At 47.6% G+C, this 13,283-nt stretch overlaps 1 protein-coding gene across 4 annotated transcripts in view; it reads right to left on the bottom strand.

Annotated features, from left to right (window-relative positions):
• The window catches only part of zfh2 (Zn finger homeodomain 2), a 165,871-nt gene extending 160,765 nt beyond the window's left edge, over positions 1 to 5,106 (bottom strand). For all 4 annotated transcript variants that reach the window (XM_076367279.1, XM_076367280.1, XM_076367281.1 and 1 more), the window contains exon 1: positions 3,814 to 5,106. The gene's annotated coding sequence lies outside the window, so the exon portion shown is untranslated. The remainder of the gene's footprint in view (positions 1 to 3,813) is intronic.
• Between the last annotated feature and the right edge of the window lie 8,177 nt (positions 5,107 to 13,283).

Genomic DNA, 13,283 nt, shown 5'->3' with positions numbered 1-13,283 from the left:
TGTAAGACACGCAAAATCATTTTTCCATCATTACAAACGGTGCAGCAATCTAAATTAGAACATCTCAGAACTTTTCCTGCAGTTGTCAATAGTTCCAAACATTTCATACTTCAAAGGAAAACCTCATCAACGATGTACCCTCTCGGCAAAGGAAAAGGGTAAATCTTCGAACTCGTTAAATATCATACATTACACAATATTTCTTTTCAAACGATCGTCCCGCTCCGAAAAAGTTGCGCGTACACGACAGAAACCTCCGTGAGAATCGGTAAATCGCGATTACGTGTTTTAACGTTACAACGGACAGCCAACGTACATAGGTGCCGGCACCGGGGTCGGTTTCCCGTTTACGATAAATTTCGAGATTCGTTCATAACATTCCCCATTGCCGAGCGGTCTAAGCAATTAGACTTTCTAACGCAGGCGCGAGCGGGGTCCGGGCGTATATCAATCGCGGTTAATTAGTCGCCGGGTGGAAGGCGCGTTGGTTCGTTCGTGGGCGACGAATAAAGGCCGGGCATGCGCTCGCTGGCGCGCGCGCGCGCGCGCGCACGCACGAGAAAACATCGGCAACGCGATACCGTTGACCCCAATGGTAAATTGTTTTTCGAGAAAGCTCTCCGCGGATGCAAACTCCAACGGAGTTTAATTAATTGCGCACGCACCACCGGCGAACACGGCCCCGCTTGAGAAAGCTCTCCGCTAAGGAGAGGCACCGACTGCGATTATTTACGATTAATTAACTTCCCGTACGATTTAGAGAAATAAATTCCCGCGCGATGTCCCAGAGATTTTTCACGGCTTGACTTTTCAGACCGAGGTCAACCGGAGCCCGCTATACGCGAACAGATTCCTTCTTCTTCGTCTTGTTCTCCCCTTTCGCTGTTTTCCGGCAAGGGGACGTCGGGAAACGAACGTACATCCCAGCGGGGAGAAAGAGGATCGGCTAACAACGCTTTTGGCGAAAAGCTACACCAAATTATTCGCTGTTTATGGAAAACGCGACAACGCTTCCCGGTAAACCGGCTGCCTAACAATGGCCTCCCGGAACGGATAATTCGTTCCCGGGATCTACGAACACGGTGACCTTTGGATCTCCGCTGCGCGGCTCCTTGATGGATACCGCGAGGAATAACCGAACAATTGCCGAAGATTCTCAGAGGACTGCGATGAACTGTCGACCCTAGTTCCTTTTCGTCGAATAATTTCCACGGTGGAAATCGATGTGGCTTCTCAGCGAAGGTAATTAGAAAATTGTGCGGAATGTGATGGAAAATGCGATACAGGCGAGTTAGAAATGATTCTTCCCGCAAAAATTATTTCAGAACGTAGACTAACATTTGTTCGTTGGAGATTTAGGTTTCGATAGAATCGAATATTAGACACTGGTTGTTTATGCGTGCATTTTATATGCACCGTTATGAGAGTTTACAACAATGCTGCTTGTTACGAAGTAATGAATTCTTGAAAATGGTTTTTTCGTTGTCGCATGCAAATCTGTCTCGTCCGAGTACGGGTACGCGTACTCTTGTTAATGTTCCTTGACAAGCAGTCAATATTTTCCACTAAATATACGGCATTATAAATCTTGCAAATGAAACACCTAAGAAATTCGCTTCAATACAATAGAAAAATCTGACAAGAATATACGGTGCCTTTCTTCTACACATTCTATTTGTTTTCTAATAGAAAATAACGTGCCCTCTGATACTACTCTTTCAGTCACTGCTACACAACCAAAGTTCCAGTCTTCCTAAACAACCTCTCAACTAAGAACTTCGAAAACATCCCAGCTCTCTTACTACTCCGTTTCTCTCACAGAATCGCGGGAAGAAGACACGATTACTTCGACAACTCTTTGCTAGCACTGTTCTCCGTAAACAACTGACTAGTCTGCCACCTCGAAAAACCTTCGGAATCCTCGAACACACGCGTCAGACGATTTTCACCATTCAGGGTCGGGGAACGGATCAAAATATCCCGTACAATACGCGGAGTACCTGAAAAATCGGTCGCGGAGAGCAATCATGGACGTGTGTATGTATCGCGATTCCACTCGAGTAATACTCGAGGGAACACACTCGAGGCGGTTGACGTTGCACGCGTTCTGACAGACGGATCCGATAATATCGGGGCACTCGGCGTTCCTCAGATTTTTTCGCGGATCTTAATCGGGCGTCGTCCACGCTGGGCGCCGTCTTCGCGTGAACCGGTGTTGGTAAACAAAAGGCTTGGATATCTAAATCGCGACGGTGTATCGCGCCTCGGCGTCTCGAGAGGGCCCCTAATACCGGTTCCCTTATCTGCACACGAATCGAAATCTGGCGTGTCGCACGCGTTTCCACTGCGTTCCCGGCCCCGATGCTCGGCTGCACGCACCTCCAAAGCACGAACGTTTGCGACAACAGCTCGTAACGACGACGGGAACCGGTTAAAATTTCAACGCGAACCGGGCAACCAACCAGCTCGTGCCCCGTTGACGGGCCCCTCGCAGAACCGTGGAATCTTCTCTGCAATAGGAACCGCGACTAGATCTCGATAACGATAGCGAGTCCAATGAATTTTGAAAATATTTCGAAGGGGGAAACGAACGATTCGAACGTTTCATTCCTGGACTTGGAAGTAGGTGTCTTGATTTTTTAAATTGGTGCATGCATCTAAGTTTTGTGTATTCTAATGGAATTGTAGAATATGGAATTCATTTGATTTCAATTTTAAGACGAATGCACGGGATGGTGTATGAATTGAGTAGAATTTGGGGGTTCGTTTGACAGTGATTTCTCAGTGGAGAACACGTTAGCAGAATTTTCTGTAATTGAAAGTGGAAGTTCTTAATAATATCTGAGAAATAAAGATGTTGGTCGAGTGAACAATTTGAATAAATCGTTGAAACATTATACTTTTGTAACCAAGGTTTCGAGTCTCGTGAAAATGAACGATTGTGCAGGTTTCCGGTAAATCTGACACCGAACATCTATTTACATTCCTCTAAATTCGCTTATCCTTCGAGTATTCCTAAACACATTTCTGTGTGTTCTAATATAACCATAGATAATCACATTCTGTTCATTTGAATGCGCTAACACATCGGAGCAGAACACAAAACTTGAACGTGACAGAAATTTCTCAGTGAAAAACCTCTGTGAGGAACCAGACACGCTGCTTTCTCAGCGTATCGAACAGATTTCGAACTCTCAACGAGGAGCCCTCGTTATTCACGATGCTTGTTGAATTAAGAGAGTAAATCAACGTGTTCTCAACTGAAACCGGGTGATTCATGAACCATGGAGGAAAGCGAGATGAATAAATCGTTCCACAACGAAAGCGTCCTAATCCACGGAATAGGGGAACGAATTTCACGTACGAGCGGGACAATTTCCGAGGTCCGATCGACCATATTCGCAATTCCAACGAGTGTCGTCACTGAAACATCTCCGCGTACGGTATCCGACATACAAACTCCGTTGCAATTTTTCATTATCGGCCGGACGTTACGTAACAATCGCAAACTTTTGCACCACATCGATTCATCCGCGAAGACCCTGCCGCGATACACCATCGTCACGGTTTGATCTAGGGGGTTGCCTCACATTTCGCGTTTCCAACATTCCCGTGTGTCACATATCACAGAGGGACTTTCGTCCTCCCAGAACACCGGCGTCCAGTGTGAACCGCGAATCGGGATCGAGATCGTCGCGCGAACAAGAGGAACTTATCCTAGGCGGACCACTTTAATCCTGTCACTTGTTATCGGGCAGACACGTCGAACCGTAGCACTTATCTGATGCGAAACGTACGAAGAGTAGCACGTACCTGGGTTCATATCCCGCGTACTGCCAGTTTCCTCTAACCAGCAGTTGCACTGTTACCCTCTCGAAGCACTGTACTCTTGCAATCACGATACAATCAAAACTTCTTTTATCTTTTTTTTTCCTCGGCAATGGAACAACCAGCGATCAAAGAGGTCCCGAACACTTTTTAGCCGCGCTTTACTTCGCGCACCATCAGGCCGAGCGGGAGGCGGGGACTCGAGGAACTCGATCGGCTCGCAGGGTAGCACCGCGAGTAAAATTCGCGGCGTTCGGGCGAAACGAGGGATTCTATACTCCCGGTTTCCGGTAGCACAACACACAGTCCGAGCCCGCGCAGCCGGCTAGCCGGTAGAACGAAAACGACCACCCCCGAGAATCCGAGAGATAGATATCCCGACACCACCGGTTGTTCAACTATCCATTTAAACTGACGCGTGTTCCGACACTTCGACACTGGTTGTCCAAGACGGCGTGCGGCGTATACGAGTTTTGTCTACGCCGATGGCGGAGCTGGATCATTCGTGGTGTCCTGGTGTTCTCGGTCCAGCAGCGATCTTCTATTCGGATGTTTGAGCCGGGTGACGGGAGCAACCAATTCTTCGAGAGCTCCAATAGTGTTGCCGGGATCGAGGTGCAGCTGGTCAGTCAGTCAGTCAGTCAGTCAGTCAGTCAGTCAACCAGTCAGTCAACCAGTCAGTCAGTCAGTCAGTCAGTCAGGTCTTGGCAGGTATGTAGGCAGGCAGGCAGCAGGCAGGCAGGTTTCGGAGCTTGTTCCAGGCACGAGTTCCGTGGCGAACGATCACGTCACAGAGGCCAGACTTGGAGGACACCAGACGAGTCCAGAGAAGTGTAATGGAGTAAGTATCGCGCGCGCACTAGTGAGGCATAAGCACCGGGTGTATATCTCCGTTTTAGATCACCGTTTCCTTGGTATACGCCGGGACCGCGAACAACTCGTTGATAATCCTTGGCGGCGAAGCGTGTGGCGGGCAGCCCGGGGCCGGCAGAGGGATATATGAGAGTAAAAAAAAGCCGTGAATAGAACGAACGGAAAAAAGGAAAGAAAAGGAACAACAGAGGAGAACCGACGTCCACGTCCGTGCGTCCAACCCCTCGGTAAAACGCAAACCGATGCCCGGGACCCGTGACGAGGGGGTGGCGACAGTGCGTTGCTCGTTGCGTGGAAAACGGCGGCGAAGGCTCGCCGGGCACACCGCAGGCTCTCTCTCTCTCTACGCACAGAATAATATTTTAATGAAGGAAAGACCGGACAGCGAAGTGCCCACGTCGGGTCGCGCTGCCGAACTGCTCGCTTCCCCGCCCCTCCGCGGCCAGCCGCTTCCACCCCTCCACCGCGCCGGGTACCCCACAGTGTGCTCCGTGTCCGGACGATCCCCACTATTCTGCCTCACCTCCACACCGAGCTGTGCACACGCGCCCCTCCAAGCTCTCAGCGCGGCGGCAGCTGCGCTGTCCAACTGGTGGGGGTGAATGGGCGTGCCTTATTGATGCGACTGGGCGTGGCCTAGCGAAGTCTGGGATGCTGCGCTGTCTCTGCTTGGTGGGAGAGCTCGGCGCGCCGCTCTCCCTGCCAGCCAGCGACCGCTGCCCCCACCGTAACGCGTGGACACGGCCGGCCAAAGACAGCGCTTCGGCGACAGCGCAGAAGCTGAGAACGACTCCGCTAAGACACCGTGCACCCGCGGTGGGGGAAGAGGCGCGAGTCGCCGCTTCTGCCTTGCAACTTCCCGGATATTTTTCCGGTAAACTTTCCTCTCCGAAGGGTAGGCTCTCTCTATGCCTCTACTCTTCCTCTCTCTCTTTTCCTCCCTGTCTATCTGGTTCTCTCTATCTTTCTTTCTCGGTTGCTCCCTCTTTCGCTCAGCCGTCCGGACGTATCGTCTGCCTGACTCGATCGAAGATCCAGGATTTCCGACGGGAGGAGACGCCGGTAGACGTCTTCGTTGCGTATACTTTTATTCTCTCCGTGTTCCTCTTTTTTTCCCCTCTCTTTTTCCCTCCTCTTCCCGACGAGCCCGCTCGAGGTCCTCTGTGAGAGTTTATCGGTGTGTCTGTGCATGATATTCTCCTTTTCAGGACCTGTTAAAATGTGACTCGCGTCTCCAGGCGTTCAAGTTAGATCAATTTCGTCGAGTTTCGGGGGCCAGGGGGTGGCGAAGTGCGTTTTCGATGTCTAGTCGCGTTCTCGTTACCGGGACCCCGGCCTCTCTTGTTCATTTTACTGTCGCTTCTATCACCCGCGTCGCGGCCTCCGCGTTCCTTTTTCTGGGAATTCTCACCGCGGAGGACAGGAAACTTCTAACTGAAGAAACTTATGCCTCGCTGTGCGCAGAACGATACTTGATTTTCAAATGTTCCGTGGCGCAGCGTGGCGCGCGGTAACTAGACGGAAACATTGATGGATATGCATTTGCATGAACGTTAAATATTTATTTCCGCGGACGCATCGCTCCTGCTTATACCACGGTGTCTTGGGATACTCATCTGTTGACGGATCGAAGGGATTACCACGGAATGCCAGTTTTTCTCTTGCTCGGGGCCGAGTCTATGATAACCGCCATTGTAGCTCGCGATGCTAGGGTTACCGGCGCGCGTTTGAACGAACGACAACTGCGGAATGCGTGAAAACGATTTATACGGTTCCCTGTTTTCCAGTGGAAGACGATGTTACCTTGGAATCTTTGCTTATCTAGACGGGATCGTTTATAGGACTACAAAGTTGTATTCTTCAGCTTTTCATTTTCTCGCGAATGAATATTTTATGAGCTATCGCAAGCAGACAATTTCTTGCAGAGTTTTTTAAGGAAAATATAACGCATGTAGCTTCGAGTTTTTACTTTGGATTGATCCATTTTAACAAAATACATGCGCGAAGTACTGCAGAGATCTCAGGAGATGGCAGTCGGGGTGTTACGGGTGGCAAGAGGGTCTCAGTTCGCACTTCCCTGCCTAACAATGAAACAAAGTGGCGTGACTTTTCCGCTAATCTGCGAAATGTGTATGCTTTGTTTTTATGTGTCTCCGTCGATGAAAGTCGTTCCGACGGGCGACAGCTAATCATAGCTGACTGCCATCTTGTACGTTGTTCAGGAGAAGAGCCCTCAAAGGAATGCGGGTCTCATTGGTCAGAATGGCAAGAGCACGCCCTCTGTCACACGGATTTTCAGTTCCAGTATATTATTCGCTGAAACGCTCACACACAATAGACGAATCATGCGTGGAAGTGTGTAAACAAGGGTTATAGGTGGGGATGGGCGGGTCTAGTGGAAAACCCCCCTTGCCCCTGTGCAGTCCTGGGGCTCATCTCCTAAACAAGACACAATATTGTACAAGAGATGATACTTTATTCACTTGCTTTCTGTAGGTTCGACACTGATGTAAAACTGCTAAAAATATTCCAAATGTAATTAAATTAATCGTCCATAATTTGATCAAAATGTTTAAAATCTCGAGAAAATCACACTCCACTGAACGATTTATGAAAGACCGAACCGATCATGATCGAACAGAGTTGAATCGGCTATTTAAGGGCCAAGTGGTAAAGAAAAGAAGGGGGGAGTGGTGTATCTATGAATGGGTGAACCGAAAGGAAAGAGGCACTATTCGTTCAAAAAGGGATCCCAGTTCTGTCTTCGGTCAGTTTTACTGCACTTTCAGGATTCCAGGACCTGGGGATGGCCCTCGGCCAGGTGTCTCGTCTTGCAAAGAGAAACTCATAAACTGACTTTAAACCGATTTCTCCTTCCGTTCCACAGAATCACTTTTTCTTTCGACCAAAGACGTATGTCTCTTTTTGAAAATAGCGTACCCGAAGAGCAGGGTATTCATAATTTTTGATGAATTGTGCTGCAAAAGGTAACTGCACAATGAACATCTTTTAAAAAAAAGGAAATACAGGGGTCATGCGTTACGATTTGAACGCTCAGCCATTCGAGCATCTTTCCAGTGTGCTTTGTTCATAAATGAAATAATAAACGTCTGATTTATGAGGATATACCTATTATACAAGAAGCTCTTCGCTTAGTTCCATTCGATTTACACTATTTGTGAATATAATGTGTGATTATTAATTTTTACTATAATCCGGTTTATATAAATTTTCCTCATCACTTTTTTTCAAGGATAAGAGAAGATACATCAACGTATGAAATAACCGAGTGATGATATAATCAAGATAAATAATCGATTATTGCTTTAGCTTTGTGGACTCCCAGAATTTCCATATTATTTTCAAAATTTAAATACATCATACTACTTAATAAATACATGATAATCCACCAATCAGAATCCTCTGTACACGCATTCTTCAAATCCAGTTTTTAAACAATTTCCCCCTTCCATTACAATACCCCATAAGAATTTATGCTTTCTTATATTCACGCACACTTCCGAATCTATTCCCGTAAAATTGACTCTTCCGTGGTTAGGCATGACGTTTCTTATGCAGAAACTCGACCATCTTTCACGCTCCCATTCAAAAAAAGTATACGATATACTAAAACACGTTACAGCCAATGTTCTCCAACATCTAACATCGTCGTTTCCAAGATCATTCCCTTTATTACTCGGCAAATGCACTCGTAACTGCGTAAAGGTCTCGCGGAATGCGTTCCGAACGAAGTGCGTGTTACAATTAAAATTCATTTCAATCACCGACTCCGTTCATCGATCTTACCTCATCCGTCCGATCGAATCGCTTCGCGACCAAGAGAACCGGTCGAGTTTCCGTCCCGTTCAATCGGAGGGAAACAAGTGTACGCTATCGAAGTGGCGAGTCTAGTAGAGCGGAGGGAAAAAATGGATTTTAACAGAGGCGAAAATGGCGGGGTGTGTGCGTGGAGCGGAGAGATGGTTCGTCGGCCCGCACGGTTTTATGGGGTCGTCAAAACGTTCCGCGATTCTCCGGTATGCGCCCGGCTCCACGCATTCCTCGTCGTCGGTGAGGCGCTGAGAAGCCGCTGACCGTGTCCTGAACTATGAGAAATATTACAAAGAGTTAAACAACGACACGGTAGCCCTAGCCTGATCGTTCGGCTCGCAACGCGCAACGGTGGGAAAAAGGTTGCGCCGAAAAAAGCCGGCCGAACGCCGCCGACGCGCCGCTTGGGAACCCGAAACGATTCTATCCGTGCTCTAGCAGTCGGCCGCCGTAAAATCGAATTACTATCGTTTTACCTCGGCAGCCTATCCGGACGATTTCAGGATTTTTCCTCGCTACGCACGACGAACCGTTGCTTGCGCCTCTCTCAGATAGTTAACGTTCGGAAGCGCGGGGTAAATCCTATGGAAATTTTGCTGGGGCAGTAAAACCTGTCTCTCTCTCTCTCTCTTTCTCTCTCTCTCTCTCGCACTCTCTGTTTCCCTCTTTCTCTTTCTCTCTCCTGACATCGAAACGAATCCGCGCTTGATTTCGGCCAGACGATCGTGGGACGCGGACGGACCGGGAACGATTTCCGGCTGAAACGGAGTTTGATTGGACCAATAATAAGAAAGTTTCCGAGTCTGTTGCTGTTTGGGCTTGATTCTCGTGATGGGGAATTTATCTTTGAATTGGTATTATAGGGATAGAGAAGAATTTGTATTCGACCAAAGGAATCCGCGATCTATGCGACGAGTAACGAGAATTTAAAGTCGAAAAGTAAAAGAGCTTTTTGGGGAATCCTGAATTAGAAAATTGGAATTTGGGAATTGTCGACAGTGTTGGTTCCATCTCCTCAGAACATTATGTTCCTAAATATTTTAGTATAATTCAATCGATATGAACTACACGGAATTTTTCACTCCGAATGTATCTATAATGATTTTCTATAAACGTCTTAATTATATAAATGCCGGTAATTCGAAACACTTTTAGGTCTGGGCACCTCCGGTTCCTAACGGCTCGAGGTAAACAACGCATCGCCCAGCGACTCCATTGCGTAACCCGAAGTATCCGAGTGGCGGAATAGTTTCATCGGGGCAAAACCTGACCTCACCCTCGCTCCGGTTTTCTGAACGGCGAGGCACGGCGCGGCTGGTCCGTCAGAAAATTACGTGGTCTCACGCGCATGCACAGAATTCGGCCCGGCCGCGGAGGGTCGTCCTAGTTGCGTGTACATCGAGCACGTACCCCTGGCACAACAGGGGTGGAAAGCAACCCTCTCGAAGGACATTCTGTCGGCTCGTTCCACGAACGACTCGTGAGACGCACGCAACGCGTCTCGTTACCAGGTGAATGGTTTCCGAAGGTATCGGAGAGGATCCGGACATCGAGGGCCGGGAGGGAGGCGAGAGAAAGAGAGAAAGGAAGGAGAGAAAATGAGGCGGAGAAGAAAAGCCCATGGAGAGACGAGGAACACGCACCGGCCACTCGGCTGCGCAACTTTTGAACCGGAAGGAAACCGGACTGACCAGACTGCCGGGCGCCGTTCATTTCACCCTTCTTACTCGACGAACACGAGCTGTCGACCTTCTTACCGATTCCTCCGTGTTGGCCGGCTTACCAACGGATCAGATTGTTGCGACGGCTATTGTTGGAAGTCATAAATCTCGACTAACTGGTCGTGATTTCGGTGGTCCGCGGCCGTTTTTGTCGCCGGGCCACGATAAATAAACCGCTCGCACGCTCGCGCGGGCTCTCGTCAGCTTCTCACAGAATTTGAATTTCAACTGTCCTTCCGCACGCCGCCGTGTGGATGCTGCTGATGCCCGTTACGCAGCTTTCGATCCTTTGATTTGCATAGCGCTGGTTGTTTCAACAGTAATTTCGGTACTCTTCGTAACGGATTTTGTGGGTTCGGTTGAACGTTTCGGCGCGGTGAAGTTATTTTAGGAAATGCTAGTTTTGATGGTGTGGTGAATGTTGGGGAGAAGGGTATAAGTATTGTGCTGTAGGATTGTCGATTTAATTGTTGGTATGGGATTGAAGTCTCGTTCAGATTGGTATCGTCAACTTTTACTGAATATAGTAACAAGTTGTTTTCAAACATGTTTCGGCGGTTTGTAGCTTTCGTACGTCCCGAAATGAAACTCGGAGGTGCTTTAGCGGGCCAATAAAATGCGCCCCACGTCATCATGGTTCTACTATGGTTTACCGTCATTCGCGTTTTGAGAATATAAGTTCCTCCTTACGGATGTCTTGCCAGTAACTCCAACAGCCATCTGGACCGGAATCCAGATTAAGCTTCCCCTCATCGCTCCAAACGATGTTTTCCCACTCAGTCTTCTATGTTATATGCAGTCGGCCCCATTTCATCTGTTTTATCTTGTTTACCTTGTTTAGAGGTGGCTGTTTTTCATTCGCTTCCATTCAACTTGACCCGGTGATGTAATTAACCTACGAACCGTCGATTTTGCTGCATCAATCTTTAACAGAGTCGCTATTCGCTGAATGCTTGCAGCGAATTATTCGTTTCTTTTAAAATTTTTTGTTCTTGATAAATATTTCAGGCATTCGTGATTTCTCAACTTTTATATTGAACTAAAGAAGTTTTACCTTAACAAACATTTAACATGTTATTAAGTAAACATTCAACAAATTTAGTACTCTGAATTTTGTCTAAGATTTACCATGTTTCTAGAACTATCTACCATTACTTGGACTAATCCTATAAAAAATAATCGTTCGAAGCCTCGAGGGAAGTTTCAAAATCTTCGTAATCTTTAATGAGAAATACTCAGAAACACTGACTACATTATCGAAAAAATCATCTTGAGGGAACAGTGGATATTGAAACTATAAATTTTTATAGACCGAAATGGAAGCTCGAAGTTCCAGGAGATTTTCCTGGAAACGAGGTGAGCAAGCTAAACAACGATCGTCCAATAGCGGATCGACTTCGTGCGCGAGAGGATCGCGCAGCTTGAAGCTTCATTGTCCGCAGTTTCCCCGGCCCGCAGTTATGAAGATGATCCTGATCTTTTTTTTCGACGACAGGGCCCCCGAAGCAACAGGAAACGAAAGCGAGACCGAGAGAGAAAGAGGAATTTGGCAGAGACGGTCGTTGTACATCAGGTAACTGTACCTGGTGGTGGAATTGTTCGACACCAGCAGGTGCTAGCCATCGGCATTCAAAGTAAAATATTGTTCTTGCGTCCTCGTGGCTGTGCACCGCAGACGCCGAAGGATTTCACTGGATCTTTGCCTAGGTGGAACGAGTATTTTTACATTTTACAGACACCCATCCCTCTAAGCCTTTTCTGCGGAAACGTCCCGCTTTCCACTACCTGTTACCGTTACCATCGCTACTGGTACTATACAAACCGCCGCGAGACAGGTAACCATGAATTTTTTCAGGATTTCAGTTTTGGAACAGGCTTAATATTCCACAGGGTTATTCGTTTGAAGATCATGCCTCACGATGTTTGAGAATCGCACACGTATTTGTCGAAATAATTTAAATGATTCCTTAAATATATAAACTATTATAAAATCACGAGTAGAGTTACGTTGTTCATTACAATACAGTTCAGAGGCCAATGAAAATTAACATCTTTACGGACAATCGTCAACGATAAACATTCAAAGATCAATCTATCGAATGAAATTTCTCGGACAAACAACAAAAGGAATCTTACGAGTAAAACTTCTCTCAAAACTCCTTTCCCATCGCGCAGATTAAAATTTAGGGACTATTGTTCCTAGAGAAATGGATGGTCGTCCATTTGAATCTTAGAAAACGAAACTTTAAAAATTAACGATTACTACACACAGTCTTACAATTTCATCGATAAAAATCAACGTTCAACATTATCCGAACAATCTGTATAAGACCAATTATGCAAATTATCGCATGCCGTAAAGCCAGTGTCAAAACTCACCTCATCCCCTACGTCACCTCAACGATTCGGTTGCCGCGTCCAAACGGTCGAAGCGCAAAAGTCGAAATCGAAATTGTCCAACCAACAAAAGAAAGCCGTGAGAAAAACGCGCGCACGTGAACGGACGGTTACCGAGCTAATCGTCGAGGAGAGGGGGCCGGGAGAAACAGTCAAGGGAGAAACGACGAAAAAAGAAAGGAGAACCCTAAAAAGGGAGAAGATCGGCGGCGCGCCGCAATGGAATGTTGCGGCCGACAGGATGTGCGCGAATGTTGTTTAAAGTCTAGACACAATGTAGGACCCCCGAAATTAGTGGGCTCTCTTGCAGCGCGCCGCGGCGCTTCTACGGTAATTAACAAAATTAGCTGCAATTAGAGAGCTCGGGCTCCGGCATGGGGGAGACGCGCGGCGCAGCTTGGTCCGCCGCGGCTCGTGTGTCCCTTTTTCCTTTCACCACCGCATCGGCGCGGCGCGCGGCGAACGAACGGTCCCAGACGATTGGAGCCGCGACGACGGTGGGACGGGAGACGCCCTCGAGTGGCGCGTTTACGCCAAGCCTTAATGACTAACCCGCCGTCGTTTCGAGAAAGAGAAAGAAAGGAGGAGAGAGAAAAAAGGAACGTATCTAAGCACGAAACTATGGGGAATCAG

Source organism: Nomia melanderi, chromosome 4 (assembly GCF_051020985.1).
Source record: "Nomia melanderi isolate GNS246 chromosome 4, iyNomMela1, whole genome shotgun sequence".
In the NCBI taxonomy this organism is placed as follows: Eukaryota; Metazoa; Arthropoda; class Insecta; order Hymenoptera; family Halictidae; genus Nomia; species Nomia melanderi.
This window is presented reverse-complemented; position numbering and strand designations above follow the sequence as displayed.